General features: G+C 41.7%; 1 protein-coding gene across 5 annotated transcripts in view; it reads right to left on the minus strand.

Annotated features, from left to right (window-relative positions):
- The window catches only part of Utrn (utrophin), a 528,929-nt gene that overhangs the window by 126,845 nt on the left and 387,872 nt on the right, over positions 1-14,212 (minus strand). The window lies entirely within an intron of this gene.

The following is a 14,212-nucleotide window of genomic DNA, read 5'->3' on the forward strand; positions in this document are numbered from 1 at the left end:
GAAGGCAATTTCACAAGTAGTAATGCCATCCTCAGAAGTGTTTTATGTTCTTTAGAATATTCTGAGAAAAATTAAGAGATAGCAACAAATGAAATTATGTGAAATCAAAACTAAACCAAAGAGAACGCATAAAAGACAGTCTCCAATTATCTTAAAACACAGTCTATCCGTCTCTCATGCTGAGCCAACTACTATTTTTCCCTGGTGAGGGTTTCCATGCAAATCTGTGACTCGCAGAACCACTTGTCTTTGGCACATTTATTCAAGTAGGGATAAACTTTCACCCCCTCTCCTCTGAAATGTTTGGTGATGAAGGCTCTAGTTGACAAGGGTTTTAAAACCACCAAACTTGCTCGGGGATAAGACACCAACATGCAAAGATGTCTCGTGCACTATTTTAATACTGTTGCTAAATAAAACCGCTGTTAACGTTGTTCGCCTTTAAAATACACATCCCCAGGCCTTAATAATCTCCTTATAGAGCAATTCAGTGGCAATGCACTATGAACATGCAGGAGTTTTTTCCTCACTAAAATACTCCTCTTTGGCATTGTAGAACCAATAGTCTGTCCTTTTAGACATAACTGAATATTTTAACAGTGCTTGACATGACTGGTTAGGGTGAAAAGTTACTTGGAGGCTAAATGCTCATCTTCCACAATGAGTAAAATGTGAAAAGAGAAAATAAATATGAAAGTATCAGAATAGTCACCATATGCAGAAATAGGAAGATACAAAAAAGAGATACATGAGTCATGAAGCCAAAGAGACTGATATGGGATGCCCCCCTGTATGCTGTGAATATGTTTTATTACCATTGGTTAATAAAAAAGCTGCTTTGACCTATGGCAGGGTGGAACAGAACTAGGTGGGGAAAACTAAAATGAATGCAGGGAGAAAGAAGGCAGAGTCAGGAGACACCATGTATCTACCCAAGAAGAAGGATGCCGGAACCTTACAGGTAGGTCACAGCCTCGTGGTGACACACAGGTTAATAGAAATGGTTTAATTTAGGATGTAGGAGCTATCTAGGAATACGACTAAGTTATTGGCCAAACAGTGTTGTAATTAACACGGTTTCTATGTGATATGGTCTTAGGAATCAGGACACTAAAGCGCAGTCTCCACTTATACGGGGCTCTAACAGGTGGAGAAGGAAGGGGACATCTAGGACAAGAACTAAGTTTATTTGACTTCTAGATGATGTACCAATTATTTAATTTGGTAAAAATTAACAGACTGAAAACAAGACCTAACCCACCTACCAAGTAAGCAATCCACAATCCAGTGATCACATATAAGGACACAGGAGGTAAAAAACTTTTTCATAAAGACCCAGAGGCACGTTTACGTGTACTGCCTAACATTTATCACATCAGACAGGGATGTGAACACAGGTCAGCAACACCCCCAACCAATGAGTATTAAGTAGCCATGCTAAGGGATGCACAGCCTTCAACATTCCTATTCAAGAAATGCAACTCAAGAAGTGCCAGAGTCTGACAGCCCCATGAAATAAAACAGATCTGTCTTCCGATACTTCATTCTCTGATATGTGGAAAGAAAGGTGTCAGAAGAGAATGAGACAAAATAGAATTTTTAACAATCTGTTGATGTATATAGGCATTTAGGTGTCTGGTGCATGTTATTTAACAAGATTTTCATATATTTACATAAAAGAGATCTAGAGTTGTAAAGCATCCCTAGTAATTACTTCCAGAACCATCGTAAATAAATATAAAATGATGGTAGAAGAATATTACGTTGATCTAAATTTTGAAAAAGCAGTGAACATATTTTTAAAGATTTTAAAAGTCAAGAATATTGAAACCGGAATATAACCAGTTAATACAGAAGCAGTGAGGATTCATAAAATGATACACAGAGCTCTGCTGAAATTTTCCTTTGGGTGGGACATGCCAGAAGTGTAACCATTCAAGAACAAGGTGATGAAGAAAAGGCAAAGGTCCTATAAGACCATCCCTTTGCCCTGGCTTATCCAGCAGGGAGAACATTCCACAGGCGGTGGTATCTTAGAGACATCACTAAAGAGAAACTAGAAAACATCAACAGATATGTGAGGACATAAAACAATGGAAGGAAGACTGAGTCCTGTGAGGAAGATCAGACAAGGTGTTGGGCCCCTGGAAAAGGAAAGTGTTTATGGGGAGATGTCCCACAGGGGTTCAGCCAGATGCTGTGGCAGCGAAGATGATCCTTGTGACCTAAGCAACAGTGTTCCTGTGCCTTGGAAAGAGCCCGGGGTGGGGGATAGGAGCCAAGAGGACAGAGAGTTGTTCTTAGAGTAAGTTTTAGGTTCTCATAAATCCCATTAGAAATATATGTTTGTCTACAGAAAATCTACTGAGGAAACCAACTAATCAATTTCCCCAGATGGCAGGAATTTCATCAATTATACATGGAGACTCTCACAGTACAGCAATTTCCATCGGCTGGCTGTTTACTGTGCTCAGAGAGCTCTCTCCCCAGAGAGTCACACTGTAGACACTCTTGACCACAGATGCCTTCTAGATGAGATTCACACCGCTATGCGATCATTACAGCAGCAGACACCTTTCTCCTTCCCTATATTTTGTGTTACCATTACTATGTTCCTGGCTTTGTATTTCTCAGACCTATTGCCTCTACTATGTAAGGACAGTATGCATTTGATGTAGAAATTCCCTCTGTATGCTGTGATTACTATTAATGAATAAAGAAACTGCTTTGGACCTATAGCAGGGCAGAACTTAGGTAGGCAGGGAAGTCAGAACTGAATGCTGGGAGAAAGGAGGTAGAGTCAGAGAAATGCCATGTAACCAGCTAAAGACAGACACTGGGAACTTTAGCCAGTAAGACACAGCTATGTGGCTATACACAGATTAATAGAAATGGGTTAATTAAGATGTAAGAGTTTTCTGTGCAATAAAAGAACTTTTGGAGGCATCACAATCCCTGACTTCAAACTCTAATACAGAGCTACAGTACTGAAAACAGCCTGGTATTGGCATAAGAACAGACAGGAGGACCAATGGAACTGAATTGAAGACCCAGATATTAATCCACACACTTTCGAACATCTGATTTTTGACACAGAAGCAAAAAATATCAAATGGGAAAAAGAAAGCATATTTAACAAATGGTGCTGGCATAACTGGATATCAACATGTAGAAGAATGAAAATAGACCCATATCTATCACTATGCACAATACTCAAGTCCAAATGGATCAAAGACCTTAACATAAAGCCAGCAACACTGAACCTTAGAGAAGAGAAAGTGGGAAGTACACTTGAACACATTGGCACGGGGAACCACTTCCTAAATATAACCCCAGCAGCACAGACACTGAGAGAAACAATAAATGGGACCTCCTGAAATTGAAAAGCTTCTGTAAAGCAAAGGACATGATCAACAAGACAAAATGACGACCTACAAAATGGGAAAAGATCTTCACTAACCCCACATTAGACAGAGATCTGATCTCCAAAATATACAAAGAACTCAAGAAATTGGCCATCAAAAGAACAAATAATTCAGTAAAAAAATGGAGTTCAGAGCTAAACAGAGAACGCTCAACCGAGGAATGTAAAATGGCTGAAAGACACTTAATGAAATGATCAGCATCCTTAGTCATCAGAACATCAATCAAAACAACTCTGAGATTCCATCTTACACCTGTAAGAATGGCCAAGTTGATGACAACTTATGCTGGAGAGGTTGTGGGGTAAAGGGAACACTCCTGCATTGCTGGTGGGAGTGCAAGCTGGTACAGCCCTTGGATGTCAGTGTGGTGATTTCTCAGAAAATTAGGAAACAACCTTTTTCAAGACCCAGTAATACCACTTTTGGGTATATAAAATTAAAAAAAATGTGAGAATTAGCCAATAAGAAGCTAGAGCTAATGGGCCAAACAGTAATTTAATTAATACAGTTTCTGTGTGATTATTTCGGGACCAACAAGTGGTCCCTCCTCGCAACATGCATTTGCTTTTAATGTTTTGTTTAATCTCAGTCCCTCTCAGATACGGTAAATTCCAGACACTTCTGGATCTTATTCTCTGGGAAGTCAAACACTGAACTCAGCTCTAAAGGGCTCTCTCATAATGGTAGAGTTCATCCGACTCTTGTAAAGAGAGAAAAGTTTTTCCCACAGAGGGAATCATTCACCAGTCACAGGAAGACAGACCCCACTGTGCACATCAGGGCAGGCACACACCTTCAGTACCCATACATGGCAACGGCTGAGGCTTAAGAAGGAGGCAAAGGAGGAGTCAGAAAGCCATATAAGTGCTCTTGCACTTCTGATGCCTAACAATGGGTGATAGACAGACAACTGGGGTAGGAAGTGACTTCAGATTTACACATTTTCCTTAACAATATTGTTGGGTCTGTCAGATTAATAAAAAACCGAGTCTGGGGATTAGAGAATCTTCCGTACTTTATTTGCATTTCTCAACACATTAAATACAGCATGTCACAGAAAAAAGAAGAAAAAAAAACAACATCCTGAATAAAATGCTTGCAGGGGACTGTCTGGGAGCTGATTTGCTATGCCCGTAAGAAGTATGGCAGGCATGGGCAGGCGGAAGCCACCCTAAGTAAATAAAATGCTGGGCCTCTCACCCTAGTGTGAACTCTCTCCTCAGTAGCACAGAGAACCACACACATTATATCCATGCCATTACTATTTTGAAATTTTAATTTTGTTAGCCAATTTGTCCTATTTCAATTTGACTTAATTGCATTCAGAAAAATACTTAACTTTCAAGTGCCTTACATCATCAGGCCATCATTAGACATAAAAGAAAACCCGCGTTTCCTAAGCACCTGGAGAACGTTAATGATAAGTTAATTAATCTCCAGTGAGCTGTTTTGTATACAAAGCTACAAAGTGGCATCCCGTTCCTAGTATCACATGACGCGTTTGTGAGCCACCTCAAATGAGTAGAAGATAACGTAATTGGAATTTTTCTATATTAATGACTTCGTATTTTTACTGAAAACAATCTTCCTTCCAAACAATAACATGTTTTGGTAAAGATGTGAAGAAATGGACCCTCACACACTAGTTAGTGGGAGATGGGAGAAGGATATGACGCTTTAGTTTGGTGGTTCCTGAAAATACTAAACACAGAATTACCTTGTGCCCTAGACATTCCACACCTAGATACACCCAGAAACAAAACACCTGCACACATAAAACACACACTTGGATGCTCATCGTAGCATGACATCACAGCCAAACAGAGGGACCAACCAAATGTTCATCCACTGAGCAGTAGATACACAGAATGTGGCAGATTGGCACAATGGGTCTTAGCAAGGAAAATGAGTTAGAGCCTCATACAGGCTGCCACTGGATAAACATGACAAATATGCTCAGCTGAATGATGTAGATGGAAACCTACAGTGTAAGATTTCACCACCACAACCAGGTCCACAGAGACAGGAAGTAGATCAGTCGCTGCCTAGGATTGGAAACTTGAGGGGAACGGAGGTAGATTGGGGTTCTTTTTTGTAAAACTAAACTTTATTACATCACGTAATAAATACATTCAAAAAAGCAAATACTTTGAGTCATTTTCATCAGCTTACAGCAAATATGGAACCGAAATCTACAGAGAGTCTCAGCCCAGGAAATTTGGGGGTGCTTCTTGGGTCAGGATTAGATTGCTCTTTCTTCTCTACTTACAACTTGTGCTTTTGCTTGTTTTGTTTTATTTTGTTTTTGAGATTGACTTCAAGGCACTCAGCCATACAAATGCTTAATCAAAGAAACTCCATTAGGCAGGTTCCTCATTGAATAGCAATGTGGTAAGCTACTAGGTAAATCATTAAATCCTTATACACCAAGGGGCCTGTGTCCTGTGAGCTCATGAATAAGCACAAGTCAATCTGGGTTGTCTTAGTGTGTCTATGCTGGGAAGGGACACCATGACAACAGAAACCCTTATAAAGAAAAACATTTAATTGGCGTGGCTCGCTTACAGTTCAGAGGCTGAGTCCATTATCATCACGGGGAGGGGCATGGCAGCTCATAGGCGGATATGGAGCTGGAGAAGGAGCTGAGAGTCCAACTTCTTGCAGGCAACAGACAATTGTCTGTCTCTCTGGGAGTAGCTTAAGCAGAGGAGACCTCAAAGCCCACCCAACAGTGAGACACTTCCTCCAAGGCCACACCTACTCCAACAAAGCCACACCTACTAATAATGCCATTCCCTTTGGGGGGCCATTCTCTTCCAAAGGACCACAGGAGCTATGCAAAGGAAGATTGGAGGAAGACGTGGTGCTTAAGGGCAAACAATAGAGTGCTAGAAAGGAATTTCACAAGCACTTTTTGAATCAATGCTTAAAGGAAGGAAGAAAAAGAGCTAGGGCATTCCTAGCTACTTAAAATGTATGTCTTCATTAACTATAAAGTATTTTTCCAGTTTTTGAGAGTGAAGGTTCTGGGTTTAGTGAATCATAACAGAAATAACAAAACAAAATAAAACCCTTCCAGAGGGGGCGGGGGAGGGTATCTCACCAGGAGAGATGAGGTGAAACCTCCCATCTCTTAGAAAGTTGGGCACCTTCAGAACTAACAGAGAGGCTAGAAGCTGACACTATGGTCTGCTTTGGCGAAGTACTCCAGAACCAACCCTTGGTCATAAGCAAGATTTCACTTCAGTCTGCCCACGGCACTCTCATTTAAAGCATACTCATTTCCAATCTCTTTTCCCAACTCTTAGATGATGACTAAGCTCTGCATCTTAGCCCTGAGGCACCTGGCTGTTTCCAGTTCCAATGCACAGCCCCATGGTGGTGGCTTGCAGCCCTCAGCAGCTGGAGGTGCAGGGAAGGCTTGGCAATTCTACTGGAAGGGATGCTTCCAGCATTGAGAAAGCATGCACGGTCTACAAGTTTATAGGTTTGACTGGTAAAGGATGTACCTACCCCTAATGGCGTAAACAGAAGATGCAGTCTGGCAGACCACCAAGACTTCAGCAGCAACAAGGCCAAAGCTAAGCCTGAACTTTTTGTTCCATTCTTTTAAAGGTAATGAATCAATGGTGCCCACACAAATTAGTAAATAAGCCGGGCGGTGGTGGCGCACGCCTGTAATCCCAGTACTTGGGAGGCAGAGGCAGGCCGATCTCTGTGAGTTCGAGACCAGCCTGGTCTACAAGAGCTAGTTCCAGGACAGGCTCCAAAACCACAGGGAAACCCTGCCTCGAAAAACCAAAAAACATACAAACAAAAAAACAAAAAAAAAACCAAAAAAACAAATTAGTAAATATAGCAACAGCTGAACCATACACTTAATGGAGATACACTTAATGGGGTAAACTTAATGATATGCAAATACCTTGTTCTGAAAGTAGAAACATCAAGAAAATTCCTACAGGTAATGTTTCTTTTCTAGTCATATATATATATATATATATATATGTGTGTGTGTGTGTGTGTGTGTGTGTGTGTGTGTGTTATATGTGTGTATATATGTATATATGAGAATATATGTTTTTCTAGTCTCTCTAATATGTATATATACATATATATCATATGGTATCTATCATATATATGTTAAAATGTGTGTCTATGTGTATGTGAGTGTGTGTAACAGTTTATCTCCAGTATTAAGCATATTCAGTAATAAAACAGATCCTCCCACTATCTCTGGACCCTTTTTCCCTTGCTATCGGACATCCTGGGTAGGTATGCTCTTGTCCCCTGCCTTAACCTACAAAGGATAATGCAGAACTATATTCCATCGCTTGATGACAGGATGATGTCCATTATTTCAGCAATCTCATACATAGGACAGCAGGAAGGAGACCAGTGGATTGGGAGTGGTAATTTTGACCACAGCTGCTCAAAGGGCATTTCACAGGCCTTTAGGCGTGTCCAAATGGGTGCTGCTTAGAGACTGGTGAGGTTACACCAAGTAAGGAAGGATCAGGAATGTTGCTTTTGTGACAGTGATTTAGACCCTGAATCACCGTGTTTGCCGGGAGTGATGCCTGGTAAACACAGCCTTCTTTGTGTTGTACACACCTGGTGGTTTTGCCAACCAAAGCTTGGCCACACTCAGGCAGCAACTTGTCACACTGCCTATGACAGGTTCCATTGGCACAATCACCACTCACGCTGAAGTTGATTGGTAGTGAAGTGGGGTCAGAACATAAGGATTTAAGAGGGAATAATGTGTCTCTTGCAAGACTGGACTTGTTCTCCCAGAAACTGATAAATCCTCATAAGGTCCAATCCTCTGTCCTGTCCCCTGCTGTCACAGGCATCTACTGCCTTCCATCATTGGCATGCATGGAGTATGAGGACCTCACTGGAGATGGCTCTGCCTCTAGAACTATGAGATAAACGACCTACTTCTCGTTCTAGATTGTCCAGTCTCTGGTCCTCGGTTACAGCAAAAGTAAATAAACTAATACACCGTTCCATTAAATATGGGGGAAAGTCCCTAATGCTCTTCAGGGAAAATCAGTAGAGAGGGAATGTTCAGCTTACACATGGTAGACAACACTCAACTGGTACAAGAAAGAAGATAACTCTGAAATAACTCATGATAACTTCGCAAGGAAAGGCAGACACAGGATTTTAAAACCTGCATGATCTAAAATATTTACTAGAGCCCATTCTGTCAAGAGTCAAGACCAGTGAAGGACAAATACAAACATTATTTTCTGTCCATAAAAAAATTAAAGTCCACTTGGCTGGGTATAATAGTCTCAGCTCTCAGGAGACTGGGGCAGGAAAGCTGAAAGCTCTGGGCCAGCCTGGGCTACAGTGAAAACCTACCTGGAGGAGGGGAGTTCTACTGTCTCCCAGGCTATGGGGCTATCAAAGAACAATAGAGTTTTCCATTCAAATAAGAAAGTTGAGACACATATTAATCCTATACTGAATATAAAGAACTGGTTAGACATAGTTACAGATCATGTGACATTTATAATCTAAAAAGGGGGGGGGGGGAGGAAGAATGGCAGAATGTAATGATGGCCACCAAGCTTTGAGAAACACAAACTGGAGCTGATCTTCCTGAGCAAAGGAAGAGCAGGGAAGGCTCTAGTAGCCGCTGCTCTGTCCCAGAGTGCTAGGCAGCAAGATGGACTGCTGCTTATCCAACTCTAAACACCTGCAGAGAATCCTCAATTGTGGGTTATTGATCGGGGATCATTTCTTGCCACATTCAAGAACTTAGTGGAAAGGCCAGGGATTAGAAGGTGGGGTGGTATAAGAAGTGACAGGCTTAGTGGAGGTCAGCAACTACGGCGTGCCAATCACAGTTCCTCATTTTCATCCAGAGCACACCTTGGTGTGGTGTAATGGGCAAGCTGCTGCCAAGCAAACGGTGCATTTTGTTATGCTCGGCAGCAAGAACACATGGAGGCTGCAAATCTCTCCCTAAGAAAGCAGGCTTGAGATGAGCTGGGGAACCTCTGCTGGCCCCTTCTGTCCTGAACTTGGGACCCATCAGACTGAGCTGAGACAGGGGCAAGCAGCTTCCATCCATCATCCATCATGCACCTCCCTCTGTGATACTGACCACCTCACCCCATGCCTGAGATTAGAGTCATGGATTGGAATCTCTCACAGCAGGAACTAAAGTGGACCTTAGTACTTTCTAAGTTGTTTGCCTCAAGTATTTTGTTACATCAGGGAAAACTCATTAGCACTCCAGTTCTATTGTGTTACATCAGGGAAAACTCATTAGCACCCCAGTTCTCCCGTGCAGGAAAGACTGAAGTTGAATGTTTCTTCTAACCTTCAAGTCATCTAGTTAGGAAGACTGTGAGACTTCGTGGTTCTCCAAGACTAAGCTGAAATATTGATTACATATAAAACTATGTCGTAACACATTTAGATTCTTAGAAAGAAGAAAAAAAAACTTAGTCCTTTTTTTTAAAAAAAAAAATCTAAATCTGCCTCATAACAACAAAGTAAAGCTATGAAGGCCACGGGCTGACTATATCACATCACACGTGCTATAAATAGAAACATTCTCCTCCAGCAAGTTCAACAGACTACGGGCAATTTTTTCCCTGCCGTTTTAGACATGGCTAAATCAAACACAACCCCCAAATTCTCCTCCTCATTATTTTTGAAAGGAAAGGAGCGTGGATAAGACCTGCAGCATCTGAAAACTGCTCCAAAAATCCCCGCGCCCACCAAGAAGTATCAAAGTTTGGGTGCGAGATATGCGAGACCACCTCCTCCCAAGAAGGGAGAGAGCACAGCAAGAAAGCACTTTAGCGCTCGTACTTCCTAGAGGGAAGGAATTCCTCTGATCATCTGGGAAACCCAAATTGGCAATCGACAAAGCCAGGACTGTTGTCACACAGTGTGAAACAAGAACTTCACCCTTGTGAATGGAGCGTAAGAAAATGAACCAGCCGGGCGGTGGTGGCGCACGCCTTTAATCCCAGCACTTAGGAGGCAGAGGCAGGCGGATCTCTGTGAGTTCGAGACCAGCCTGGTCTACAAGAGCTAGTTCCAGGACAGGCTCCAAAACCACAGAGAAACCCTGTCTCGAAAAACCAAAAAAAGAAAAAAAAAAAAAAAAGAAAATGAACCAGAAAAAAAACAACACATAAAAAGGTGTCCGTTGCAACATCATTTATGCTTTTAAAATCTTGAAAACAACTATCCAATATCTGTAAATTATGTAGATCCACAATGGCAGGACCACGTTAGGAACCATTATATAAACATTGAGAAATTACTATGATGATGACCACGAGAGCGTTGTGAGAAAATGAGCATGACAGAAATCAAAGGTAACAGACAAAATAAAAAGGACGCATTCCACTAAAACTGAGGGACGTGCATAGAAGGAAGACGATAACACCACGTGAGCACGGTTGCTACAGAGCAGGAGCTCTTAGCCTGTGGGTCATGACATGTTGGGGGTTGAATGACTCTTTCCCAAGGGTCACCAAGACCACTGGGAAACACAGATATTTACATTACAATTCATAACAGCAACAAAATTACAGTTATAAAGTAGCAATAAAAATAATTTTATGGTTGGGGTCACCACGGCATGAGAAACTGTATTTTAGGGTCGCAGCATCAGAAAGGTGGGAAGTCACTGCTGTAGGGGAAGATAAGGGACAGGAGTTTATTTTGTTTTGCTCATATTTATCCACTCCTTGCCATGTGAGGGACTGGTAAAAAAAAAAGTTCTACTACTGAGCACAAACCCAGTCACCTTTCACTTTTATTTAGAGGCAACATCTCACTCCATGGTCCAGGATATCCTTAAACTCCCTGGCAGGACTTAAATTTGTGATCCCCCTGCCTCCACTCCTGAGAAGCTGAGGTTACAGGCTTGAACAATCAGGGCCCAGTTGTTAACTATTTCACAACATCTGTAATGTACTATCTTCATGATTGAAAATTACAACTAAAGGAATACCTAATAGAGTTCATTAATCATTGAAAAGATTAGTATTTTAATGTAAACTTTTAGACTAACTTTTTTCTATTTTCATTGAGAAATAAAAATGTATACATGTATCTTACATAATGCTCTATTTTAAAATAATTAATACACTGAAGAATGGCACATCTATTTACAGCTCTTTGTAACATTTATAACGTAGTCTTTCAACAACTTTCAAGAACATTATTAACTATAGTCAACATTGTTATTAATTATAGTGTCCAGGCTGCACAACAGAAGCAAATTACTACTGCTAAATAGCATACTATTAACAATTTCATATGTAGGGGCTGGAGAGATGGCTCAGTGGCCAAGAGTGCTTGCTGCTCTTCCAGAGGACCCAAATTGGCATTGAAACACTAGCCCAGGGTAGCCCGGAACTACCTGTAACTCCAGTCTCAGGGCATGAGCCAATCTCCATGGACACCTGCCAGTCTCCATGGCTACCTCTGCTCATGTGCACATACCCACAGACAGACAGACACACACACACACACACACACACACATATATATACACAAACACATAATTAAAAATAAACCTTTAAAATAAAAAGGGAGGATATGTGTATTGGAAGCCAGTGCTTCATTTCTATGGAACTACATACAACCTTTCCACTGTTTTCCTTCAGTGATTCTTCCCAGGCAAGGTTTATTTATAAAATGAGAAATACAAAAATTACTGAATGAGAGAGTCCATGCGCATTGGAGAGCTTAACATATTTAGCTAATTTAAAGCGTATCTGATGTTTAGTTTTAGAGTATGTACTCAAGAGAAAAAGGAAACACACACTTAGGCAATCTGACAGCATTCAGCAAAGAAGGTAAAATAACAAACCATATTCCAGAAGGTGCCTCAGTTTCCAAGATTCGTCAGGCCACTTCCTCTCACTTCATGTACAGAACTTTCCCACCCCTGAGGTGAACTATTTGGGCAATATTAAGACAGGGAAGAGAGGGAATATTAAGACTTCTCGAGAGGGAATCGTGACGCACACTTATACTCCCAGCAGCCACACGGGCAGTGCCAACATGGCCTGCATGGCAAGAGACTGACATAGAAACACAAGAGTCCGGGCCGAGCGGTGGTGGCACACGCCTTTAATCCCAGCACTCAGGAGGCAGAGGCAGGAGGATCTCTGGGAGTTTGAGGCCAGCCTGGTCTATAAGAGTTAGTTCCGGGACGGGCACCAAAGCTACAGAGAAACCCTGTCTCGAAAAACCAAAAAAAAAAAAAAAAAAAAAAAAAAAAGAGTCCTCTTAACTAAAACATGTTAAGACATGAGTGTGCTGATGGGTTTTCCTATACTCCAATATTCCATAGAATTACCGCAAAATTTTCTCTAGCTGTTGATGGAAGATACTTACTAATATTTTTAGGGAAAGTATTATTCTTTGTTAAAGATCCAGGGCTGAGGCTATCTAGAGGACTTGCCTAGCATGGGCAAGGTTCTGGGTTCAGTCCCCAGCTCAGCATAACGTGGACGTAAAAGCCCTTGGGAGGTAGAGACAAGAGGGTCAGAAGTTTGAGGCCACGTTCAACCTCAGTGCAAGTTTCATCCTAGCCTGGTATACATAAATGAGACATTGTCTTTACAGAAGAAACAGTATATGCACGCAAAAGTGTTTTTAAAAGGTACAAATGAATAAATAAAAAGTATTGCATTGCATAGACATAAAGAGATTAAAAAGAACACCCGACGCAAAGATATGTTCCCTTAGACGAATTTCACTCAGTTTGCATTCCACAAATTTGTATTGGCTATATGTAAATGTGGGAACAAACAGAACAGAAAATAATCCAGTTTGAGGCTGAAAATGCTAGAACAAAGAAGGAACATAAGTAAGGCTGCCAGGCTGGCTGTTACACTGGAAGGTGCCGTTCAGCACCTTGACAAGCAAGTAACGTTTGTAGACTTCAGGCAAGAGCATTCTAGGACACAGTATAGCTCTGTGATTGAAATCACAGCAAGCAACCAGCATGGCTGAGACCAGGATGCAAGGAAACACAGCGAGAAACGCAATGAGCACGATGTGCCAGGGAGGCTCAGGGACTCACACAGGGTCTTGCGTGCCTTCCTGAGATTATGTCCTTCACTGCAGAGTTTGATTTATTTTAACAGGAGCACAGTGACTGCTGGCTGGAAACCCCAGAAACAGATGAATGGTAACAAATGGCCAATTCAGATTCTGTATCTTGACGACAACCCAAACACATTAAATAAAAAAGATGGGATTCAAGGTGGTTATGATTTTTTCTTTAACCTAAGCAACTAAAATCACATTTCTACCAAGTGAGATGGAGGAGTCTGGGTAGAAGTTTTTATAGGCCAGCTCCACAATGCTCGCATCCTGGCCATATAATAAGCAAAGGTTATGGTCCTTGTAGACGTGACCCATGAACACATTCATAAATTTGGGAGTGGCCGGCACGCAGATGGAGTCTAAGCCCCGCAGAGACTGAGTACAGAGACAATGGCACAACATGGCTCCTCGTGTAGTTTTACAAGAGGTTTGAACATGGATCAGAAAGGGAAAGAGAAGGAGCCACTGTGGGAGGGTGGGGAAATCAGGTGTGGCACTCCAGACAGAGGTCAAGTACAAAGAGAGTGCAGGGGACCATTAGTGAGTCACCAGGAAAGGCAGGAACCAAATGTGGGTCACAGACCAAGACTCAGCCAACACTAACATCCACGACAAGTTACACCGAGGGGCACGTGACTCAGAGTTACAAGGGACACATAACACAATGTGAGGACCACCACGGA

Source organism: Chionomys nivalis, chromosome 2 (genome assembly GCF_950005125.1).
Source record: "Chionomys nivalis chromosome 2, mChiNiv1.1, whole genome shotgun sequence".
Classification (NCBI taxonomy): Eukaryota; Metazoa; Chordata; class Mammalia; order Rodentia; family Cricetidae; genus Chionomys; species Chionomys nivalis.